The 11012-nt window shown below is 32.8% G+C and overlaps 2 long non-coding RNA genes across 2 annotated transcripts; both read right to left on the reverse strand.

Annotated features, from left to right (window-relative positions):
* Window positions 1-995: 995 nt before the first annotated feature.
* Window positions 996-3250, reverse strand: LOC138363173 (uncharacterized). Its single transcript, XR_011228036.1, has 4 exons — window positions 3097-3250; window positions 2616-2811; window positions 1862-2093; window positions 996-1168 (listed from the first exon to the last, which is right to left on the reverse strand). It is a non-coding gene; the product is annotated as an uncharacterized lncRNA (long non-coding RNA).
* Window positions 3251-6079: 2829 nt separating this feature from the next.
* LOC123770411 (uncharacterized) lies at window positions 6080-9426 on the reverse strand. Its single transcript, XR_011228037.1, has 3 exons — window positions 9283-9426; window positions 7255-7344; window positions 6080-6153 (listed from the first exon to the last, which is right to left on the reverse strand). It is a non-coding gene; the product is annotated as an uncharacterized lncRNA (long non-coding RNA).
* Window positions 9427-11012: the final 1586 nt, after the last annotated feature.

An 11012-nucleotide genomic window follows, 5' to 3' on the forward strand; every position in this document is an offset into this window, starting at 1 on the left:
ATATATATATATATATATATATATATATATATATATATATATATTATATAAATATAGTATATATAAAATATATAATAAATAATGAAAAAAACCTAAGCTGATGGGTTATATAAAAGTGATATAGACCAACAGAATATAGCATCTTACTCAATATGGCTTCAGACCCCAAAAATCACCATTTATATGGTGCATGTAGCTCTTGACAAACGTTGAGTACTCTATGTTTTACTTGTTGACTTGCCTGTGGGTTAAAAAAAACCTAACTACTTGTTATAATATATATATTAACTCTGTAAACTGTAAGACATCATGACTGTCTTTTCCCAATGTGTAGTGGGTTAAGACACTCGCCTGGCGTTTCGCGAGCACTTTGTCCTGGGTTTGTATCCTGGCCTTGGAAGATTTTACTGGGCATCAACCATTAACTATGCCCCCCCCCCCCTGTTTACCCAACAGTAAAATGGGTACCTGGTTGTTAATGGATTTGGTGGGTCATATTCTGGGGAACATAGGATTAACGACTTGCTTGAAACACTATGCGTGCTAGTGGCTGTACAAGAATGTAAAAAGTCTTGTATATATAAATAAAATATAAAATCTATGTACAGTTTACAAAGTCTGTACACATAATATTTACCTTTGTTTTTAAGCTCTCTATATGGTTAAGGTGATTAGTCACATCATTTTCAGCAGCAAAGACACTCTCTGAATAATATGATTCCCTCAATCCTCTGAAAGAAACAAAATGACAGTATTTACATAATTTACATTGATTTGTTTTCAATTTTGATGATTGTGTAAATATATATTACTTAATGTTGTAATACATGAATAACGCTATTATGTATTGCATGTAAGAATTTTTCAGATATGATATATTTACATAACGAATAATGTATTGTGATATATAAGTTGCCCTAATAGAAATGTATTAATTGTTGAAAAATAAAAATTTATCTTACAAAAGGAAAATTATTTAAGAACTGTACCTCCCAACTTTTTCAAATCGGAATAACTTTTTGTTGCCATCAATATGTATGGCAAATGGGTTAGTATGACAAGCAGGGCACACGGTCTTATTGTAGCTTTGGACATTTGCAAGTTCATACTGCATAAATCTCCACTCCTGGAATGTTCTTTTAGCAGCTTCAAAGTTGATGCAACCATCCTGAAATATATACTGAATATAGAATTTGCATGGATTAGCCCCATATATTGGGGGAGTGGGTAGCACAAGTTATAGTGCAAGATTGAACAACTACGTTCCCAGCCTAGTACTGGGAACCTGGTTCCCAGCCTAGTACTGGGAACCTGGTTCCCAGCCTAATACTGGGAACCTTGTTCCCAGCGTAGTGCTGGGAACCTAGTTCCCAGCACTAGGCACAGATGTGGCTAAGCCATGCAAGTTGCATGAGTTAGCCATATATATTAGGGGAGTGGGTAGCACAAGTAACAGTGCAAGTTTGAAGAACTACGTAGGAAACTATAAGGATGAAATTAATGCTTTTTAGTTTTACTTTTGAATAATGTTTTGAACAGCTGGACAGCTTTTAATTCAATAAAGAGTTTACCAATTAGGAGCAATAACCAATTACTTTATTTGCATAGAGAGTTTGCACAGATTTAGTTTGACTCAGGGGATATCAGAGAGATATTGATTTCTGGTGTGGTGATTATTGGATCCTTTACATCTATCAAGGAAGAGTTTCAGATCAGGATGTGCATTTAGGAACAAGGTTTTGTACATGTGAGTGGCACAAGAGAATGTGTGGAGTGGGTTCATATTTTTATGTATTATTATATATACAGTTTAATGTATACAGGTACTTACATTACATATATAAAATTAATAAATACTTACTCTTCCATTATGAGAGCCAAGCGCTTGGAGCGCTATTAACAAGAATTTCATTGATAAACCTGGGCTGTTCCTTTGAAGGAAATGCCAGTTGTTCAGGAGTTTGGTGCTGAAGAATGTGTTACTTTTCCTGGCTGATGAGCAGAAGTATCCACCATCATACAACATCTTAGCATCTGCAGGAAGGCTGTATCCACACTCTTGACACTCAAATATGGGCAGATAAAGGTCATACCTGCCTAGAAAGCTTAGTTTAGTATTTATTCCTAAAATAAGCAGCTTATTTTGAATCTTTTGTAAAACTCATCTCCATCACTGAATGGATATGTTGTGTCTCAAAGATTGAAGTCCACATGCTTGGGTATGGGTATCGTCACTAGAACTTCAGTGATGCTACTATATTCAGTGATGCAAATACTCATAGACTTATGTGTTCAAACTTAATATTAAATAAAATATACCTGAGAGCATTATGAAAGTACACATGATGTCAGAACTCTTTATGTTAAGGTTACAGTCTTTACAGTTACAGGAAATTTTTGCACAGGAACTGGCACAACAGGTTCTGAATAAGAAATAATAATACACTTAGCAAAGATTGCATATTTAAATAATATTCAGTAAGTCAAATGCCATAAAAATTGAATTGCTTATTGAGTAAAAAAATTTTTTTTTTCTTTCAATAAATTGGTACTTATATTGTAAAGGCTTGGTAAAAAGAAAGTTTCATATGTAAAGAATTTTTTGGTTTACATACGCCAGTCAGTAAATGTCACATTAAGGTCAACAGTCACAGTTGGTGGCAATGCTTCATAATATCCACTGGCCCAGGAAAACCTATCATGGAATGGGTTTAAAAAATGTTTTTTTCATATCACAGTGGTAGCAGAATAGGCGATGACAATCTTCACATTTGATGCTGGCTTCAATCATACATTTGAAGCATTTTGTGTCTGTCAAATGAAAATATTTGAAAACATATGTTCAAAAATATCGCATCTTTGTCAAAAAAGACTTCTGTACAGTTTCAGATCATGCAGAATTAGGAAAAAAAATATGGTCTATAAGTATACATAAAAAATTTCAATAATGATAAAATGCTTCAGGTATATTTAAAACGAAGTATCCACTCTCTATTCAAAAAATATAACTAAAAAAAATGCAAATATAATAAGTTGTAATGTAAACTGATATGCTGATGTAAATAGACAATATGCTTATAAGTATTGTGTATGTACCTTCAACTGGAACAGCGTGCCTACACACCTCCCACTCAAATAGAACTGACCGACTATCTTCCCAAGAAATTTCAGCCTTCATTCTTCTTTGCTGCCATTGAGAAATCTTCACTTGCGATTCTTGGATTTTTTTTATTTCTGCAGCAAGTTCGGCAGCGGCTGAAATTATTATACTTTAATTATAATCTTACACTGATTTTTAGACTATCTTCTTTAGCTATTTAAATTTCACTCAAACTTTAATTCAATATTTTGACCAAAAAATATTTTATATATAAATTTAAATAATTTTATATATATATACAGTATTTATAATTTATAATAATATTTTTTACAAATGTGTTTATAATATTACCCCTTTATCCATTTATCTACATATTTATTCATCTATCTATGCACCCTTGACAGGACATTTGCATCAGGAATGACTATGAAAATGGCCTAAGGGTCTTTATAAGGCATTTAACTCAAGCCTAGTATGATCCACCCTACATACATCAAGGACCCAAGTCCTTTCCCCTGCAATTTCAGAGAGGATAGCCATATATGATATTATATATATATATATATATATATATATATATATGTCGTACCTAATAGCCAGAACGCACTTCTCGGCCCACTATGCAAGGCCCGATTTGCCTAATAAGCCAAGTTTTCCTGAATTAATATATTTTCTCTAACTTTTTTCTTTTGAAATGATAAAGCTACCCATTACATTACGAATGAGGTCAATTTTTTTTATTGGAGTTAAAATTAACGTAGATATATGACCAAGCCTAACCAACCCTACCTAACCTAACCTAACCTATCTTTATAGGTTAGGTTAGGTTAGGTAGCCGAAAAAGTTAGGTTAGGTTAGGTTAGGAAGGTTAGGTAGACGAAAAACAATTAATTCATGAAAACTTGGCTTATTAGGCAAATCGGACATTGCATAGTAGGCATAGAAGTGAGTTCTGGCTACTAGGTACGACATATATATATATATATATATATATATATATATATATATGTTACCTAACCTAACATATATATATATATATATATATATATATATATATATATATATATATATATATATATATATATATATATATATATATATATATATATATATATATATATATATGTCGTACCTAGTAGCCAGAACGTACCTCTCAGCTACTATGCAAGGCCCGATTTGCCTAATAAGCCAAGTTTTCATGAATTAATTGTTTTTCGACTAAATAACCTACCTAACCTAACCCAACCTAACTTTTTCGGCTACCTAACCTAACCTAACCTATAAAAATAAGTTAGGTTAGGTTAGGTAGGGTTGGTTAGGTTCGGGCATATATCTACGTCAATTTTAACTCCAATAAAAAAAAATGGACCTCATACATATTGAAATGGGTAGCTTTATCATTTCATAAGAAAAGAAATAGAGAAGATATATTAATTCAGGAAAACTTGGCTTATTAGGCAAATCAGGCCTTGCATAGTAGGCTGAGAAGTGCGTTCTGGCTACTAGGTACGACATATATATATATATATATATATATATATATATATATATATATATATATATATATATATATATATATATATATATATATATATATATATATATATGTGTGTGTGTGTGTGTGTCGTACCTAGTAGCCAGAACACACTTCTCAGCCTACTATGCAAGGCCCAATTTGCCTAATAAGCCAAGTTTTCATGAATTGTTTTTCGACTACCTAACCTAACCTAACTTTTCCGGCTACCTAGCCTAACCTAACCTATAAAGATAGGTTAGGTTCAGTCAAATATCTACGTTAATTTTAACTCCAATAAAAAAAATGACCTCATAATAATGAAATGGGTAGCTTTATCATTTCGTAAGAAAAAAATTAGAGAATATATATTAATTCAGGAAAACTTGGCTTATTAGGCAAACGGGCCTTGCATAGTAGGCCGAGTACGACGATTTGCCCAATAAGCCAAGTTTTCCAGAATTTCAATATTTTTCAAATGTTTTTCTTGTGAAATGATAAAGTTATTCATTTCATTATGTATGAGCTAAATTTTTTTAAATTTGAGTTAAAATTAATGTAGATATATGATCGAACCTAACCAAGCCTACCTAACCTAACCTAACTTATCTTAACCTAATCTAAACTAACATAACTAAATCAATAATTTATGTCTTAATATAATATAATAATAATATTTAAAAAAAAAGGAAACAATTTATTGAAAATAAAAAGTCACTTGGCCTATTAGGCCAATCGGTACTTGCATAGTAGGCCAAGAAGTGCGTTCTGACTACTAGGTACGACATATATATAACATATATATACATATATATATATATATATATATATATATATATAATATATATATATGTCGTACCTAGTAGCCAGAACTCACTTCTCAGCCTACTATTCAAGGCCTGATTTGCCTAATAAGCCAAGTTTTCCTGAATTAATATATTTACTATAATTTTTTTCTTATGAAATGATAAAGCAACCCTTTTCTCTATGTATGAGGTCAATTTTTTTTTATTGGAGTTAAAATTAACGTAGATATATGACCGAACCTAACCAACCCTACCTAACCTAACCTAACCTATATTTATAGGTAAGGTTAGGTTAGGTAGCCAAAAAAAGCTAGGTTAGGTTAGGTTAGGTAGGTTAGGTAGACGAAAAAAACATTAATTCATGAAAACTTGGCTTATTAGGCAAATCGGGCCTTGAATAGTAGGCTGAGAAGTGCGTTCTGGCTATTAGGTACGACATATATATATATATATATATATATATATATATATATATATATATATATATATATATATATATATATATATATATATATATATATATATATATATATATATATATATATAAACAAAAAAAAAACACACACACACTGTATTTGCAACTTAGTCCCTTGGTTACTATGGCAATGCATTTATATTTGTATCTCTCTAAAATAATTAGATACATACCATTGATATTTTGGGTATAAGGTCTACAACAGAAACTGGAGGCTTCATTACTTCATGACTGCAAGGGAAAGGATTTGATGGTGTGCCTAGTAATAGAAAAAAACAGTAAAAAATATATTACTATAACAAGTTATTTATAATTACATTTCAGAGCAGTTAGTGATTATATTTAACTGTTGACAATAATGCTAATACCTAAAGCTCTGCTTTTTCAAGACGAAGTGCCAGTGTACATAATTGTCTGCCTTTTTGGGTTGTATTTTGGGAATCATAAAATTGCTCGAAGCCTTGTTATCTCCTCTTCAATCTCCTTCAATTTCTTTTTGGTGTTGTAAATCTTGCACACTTTATGCAACTCATCTGAACAAGAGGCCCAGGTCCCCAAATCTACACAGTAAAATAACAACATACTGAAGTGATCAATATGGAAGAAAATGCAGAATATAACTAGTGAAGAGCAGGGGTGCCATAGACACAATCAGAGAGTACTGAATAAACATCAGAGGTCTGCGGTTTTTCAACATACTCCTAGCGAGCATAAGAAATATTGACGGAACAACTGTGGACTTCTTCAAGAGAAAACTAGATAGTTTTTTCAAAGGAGTGCCGGACCAACCGGGCTGTGGTGGGTATGTGCGGCCTGCAGGCCACTCCAAGCAACAGCCTGGTGGACCAACTCTCACAAGTCAAGCCTGGCCTACTGCCAGTCTTGCTGAGTAAAAGAACTCCCAGAACCCATCAAGCAGGTATTGATTGCACTTTAAATACTTAGTATAAGCAAAGATATTTTAATGTCTGGTGAAGGATGGAGGGTAGGCAATCCAAGAGAGGAGGTACATACTCTAGATAAAAGCAAACTAAGTAATACTTAATAAATATTCTAAATTGGAATTTTAGGTAATAATGTACAATCTTGGATGACAAAACAACACATCAGAAAACGAAGATGCAATGATCTTTACGTCTGTCTGGGACAATTATCAAATTGTGTAATTATATTTTTGTGAATCATTTGCTAATTATACTCTTAGCTAAATGGATACTATGTAGCATGAAAGACTGCTTCATACACTTTTCTGTCCTGAAAATTATGATAATTTGGACTATCATAAAGTAATGCAATATGATTAAAATATAGTATCGCGATAAAGGAAAACTAATCCTAATTACTGTATAATGAAACTTACTTGGATTTTTGGAATCCATTGTTGCAATGATCTCTCAGATATTCGACTGCATGAGAAACAATATCACCGGTTGAAATTGATGTTGGGCTGCTGTAAAATTTACCCAAAAGGTACAAAACTATTTAAAACCAGGCATAAAATAGAATCAGTTTAGATTAATTATCTAAAACTACATGAACAAGGTAGGATGCATACTTGCACCACCATCCAAAAACTGCAAATGAGAGTTGTGACATGCAAATCTCATAAGCACTTTTTGTTTACATATTAACTTCTTGGCATTTTTTCAGTAATTAAACTGAGATAAAAATAAAATTAATACATGTGAAAATACAAGCAAAATATAACTGAAATTTGAACAATGAAATTTACAGATGATACAGAAGACACAAGAAAATTGGCACTGTAGGAGACATTGAAAAAACAGAAATAACAGTGATAAGTTACAGGTGCTGAAGTATGGTAGAAAGGAGGAAATTAAATGAAACAAGGAACACAGGACACAATCAGACCTACTCTAAGAAGGAAAAAACATGCAAGAGATCTGAGAATTACGACGTCTGACGACCTCACACTTTGTGAACATAACCGAGCAAATATAGTGGCGGCCAGAAAATAATGGGATGGTTTATGAGAATGTTAAATTCAAGACCCCACCCACAGTAATGCTAATACTATTCAAATAACTGGTGCTGTCCCATCTTGAGTATTGCTCAGGACTGACTCCCACTTTCTGAACAGGAGAAATCTCTGAATTAGAGGAAATAAAGAGACCATAAACCGCAACATATAAATGATAAAACATCTAAATAATTGAGAACGTCTCAAAGCTCTCAAAATGTTCTCTCTGGACAGGAGACAAGAATGGTATCAAATAATACATATATGTAAGATACTAGAGGGCCAGGTCCCAAATTTGCACAGCATAATATAACAACATACTGGAGCTAAAGATACAGAAGGAAATTAATAATAGGTGTCATAGGTACAATCAGAGAGCAGAGTCTTAACAGTAGGGGGTTCAGGGCTGTTTGCTAGGCTAGGCAAGGGTAGACTAGGCTTGGCTAGTGTTGGCTAGGTTATGCTAGGAAGAAGTAGGCTAGGCTGAATTACTCCACCAGTAATTGGCGGTCTGTCTAATTACAAGCTACTACAAGCTACACAAGCTTCACATAGCTTCCTGGCAATAGGTTAGTAATGAATAAATAAGATATATTTACTCATTAAATGTTGGTACTGAATGTACAAACACGAAAAAAACATAATTTTAATCTGAAAAAGTATCTTTTTATAAAGAAATTAGACGAAAATAAAGAAATGGTGACACCAAATCAAGTCGACGATCTAAGCATCGGTTAGGTTAGATTTGGTTAGGTTAGATTTGGTTAGGTTAGATTTGGTTAGGTTAGATTTGGTTAGGTTAGGTTAGGTCAGCCTAACATATCATATTTATTCATTACTAACGTATTGCCAGGAAGCTTTGTGAAGCTTGTGTAGCTTGTGGTAGCTTGTGGTAATTAGACAGACCCGTAATTGGGGGGGAAAGGGGGAAGGGGGGAACCTCAATATAAGCCTAATTTGTAGCTTCCTGTTATCCGACACAATGATTTATTTTCCGTCAGGCTTTCAGCACAGCCACATAAAAAAACCCTGGTTATTTATTTATTTTTATACGAGAAGGTACACTGGGGGTTTAAGAGAGAAAATAGGAATAATGATGATTTTACAATCTTGCCCGAAACACTATGCGTACTAGTGGCTTTAGGTATTGTATGTACTACCTTTATCTATAAATCAAACAGAATGTTTGTACTGTAACTCTGCATCTATGTATATATTTTTCCTAAATAAATTATTATTATTATTGTAAAGCCACTAGCACACATAGCGTTTCGGGCAAAGATCCCGTACCCAGAAGCTGGGTATCTTTGGTTGCCCTGTGACTACTCTTATGACATTCCCTAACTCTTATGACATTCCCTAACAGTATTGTTAAACTAATAACAATGAACAGTAGTTCAATATTACCGGAATAATCCAACTGATGTGGCCATGTTTTTGTTGTGAAGCCCGGTCGTTCAGTTCGTATACAGCATACGAAGGTTAATCTCTTAAAAATGTCTTACCATTGCTAAGAAATCATAAGATATCATTTACTCATTATCATTTACAATAATACACTGGTTGTTTTTGTTGATTTAGGGGCGATGACATGAATAAACTGGTTATGTTGTGTTGATTTAGGGGCAACGAACTGTGGTTATTAGACTATGTTTTGTACATAAGCAAAAAACAGGTGTAATTCTTTTAATTATAACAATAATAACGACAAAAAGTTAATAATTAATGTACTTGTTAAGCAAAATTCGCAATATCTTAGTTTTCTTAGGAAAAAAAATAAAAGATATCTGGAAAAAAGATCTGCAGACTATGTCTTACATTTTATTCCGTTATTTACACTAAAAGAACAATTAAACGTACACTATCGCCCGTGCCTGGTGCACGAGCACCGGGAGCATCCCAATAACTGCCTTAATCGACTGAGATTAAGGCAGTGTCATTTTCATTCCTTTAGAACAAGGAATCCCATTCTTAAACTGTATAATATGAGCTGCGCAATAATTTTTTGCTGATCTTCAATAAAGAAATTCTGGAGGGCTTGTGCAAGGATTAGGATGAGTTAGCCTAGTTTTTATATCCGTTTCTGGTTACTCAAGGGTGACACTGGCGGGCAACACGAGAATAAATATTTGTATAAATTCCAATTTCGATCCGATCTACTTGGGGATAGTTTACAAATGTTCGCCATGAAATTTACGTTTTCTCTAATAGCCGAAGAGCTTATTTGAGAAAAACAGTATGGCATTGAATCAGCGTGGTAAAACAATTGTATTATTGACACGACGAGTATAATCGACGTAGGTTTTTATATATGTTGCCGGTCGAACATATCCTTATGTGACGTTTTATACTTATGTTCTCTAGAACATTCTATTGCGAACACATTGGTTCAAAAATGAAATACGTACATCGAAAACTAATGTCAGAACAGTGACAAGAGTATACACTTTTTAAATATGGCCGCTCGATCGCCGATACACTAATTTCATTTGGGGAAATTTATTTTTTCATACGCCGTTTCGCGACAATTATTTATAACTGATATAAATGTTGCAAAAGAAGTTTAGGATTAAGTAACATATTACACATTAAAAAAAATGAATACATTAATACCTAAACAGTTTGTAAATACAGTGATACATTGTGCCAAACATTACACAATATTATTTACTAAGAAGTGTATGACAACTCAAAACGGCATGATTTCAACAGGATTTTTTTATAATTGTCAAAAAAACTCTGATTTTAATTATCAAGTATTTGTCACAATGAATTTTATATAATTATGAGGCAGTGGAACGACCAAATTGTTCTGTATTATAAATGCATAATGCTAAATTTCTATATACATAACAGTAAAATAATGACCACCTACATTTAAGGATAACTAGGAATAGTAACTGGAAACTATATATGAACGAAAATTCAATACCAAATTTCTTAGATGTTTTTCTTAATATAAAGATCAACAGTAACGAATCTTATTCATTATGGACAAATTAACAAAAAAAACATAATTTTCATTGAGGACCATGTATTAGAGCATACTTAGTCACTTACATATTAAAAGTATTGTCCTTTTTTGAAACATTGGGGTTGTAAACAAACAGAACGGCCTACCCGAAAAGTCGTAACAT

Source organism: Procambarus clarkii, chromosome 10 (genome assembly GCF_040958095.1).
Source record: "Procambarus clarkii isolate CNS0578487 chromosome 10, FALCON_Pclarkii_2.0, whole genome shotgun sequence".
Classification (NCBI taxonomy): domain Eukaryota; kingdom Metazoa; phylum Arthropoda; class Malacostraca; order Decapoda; family Cambaridae; genus Procambarus; species Procambarus clarkii.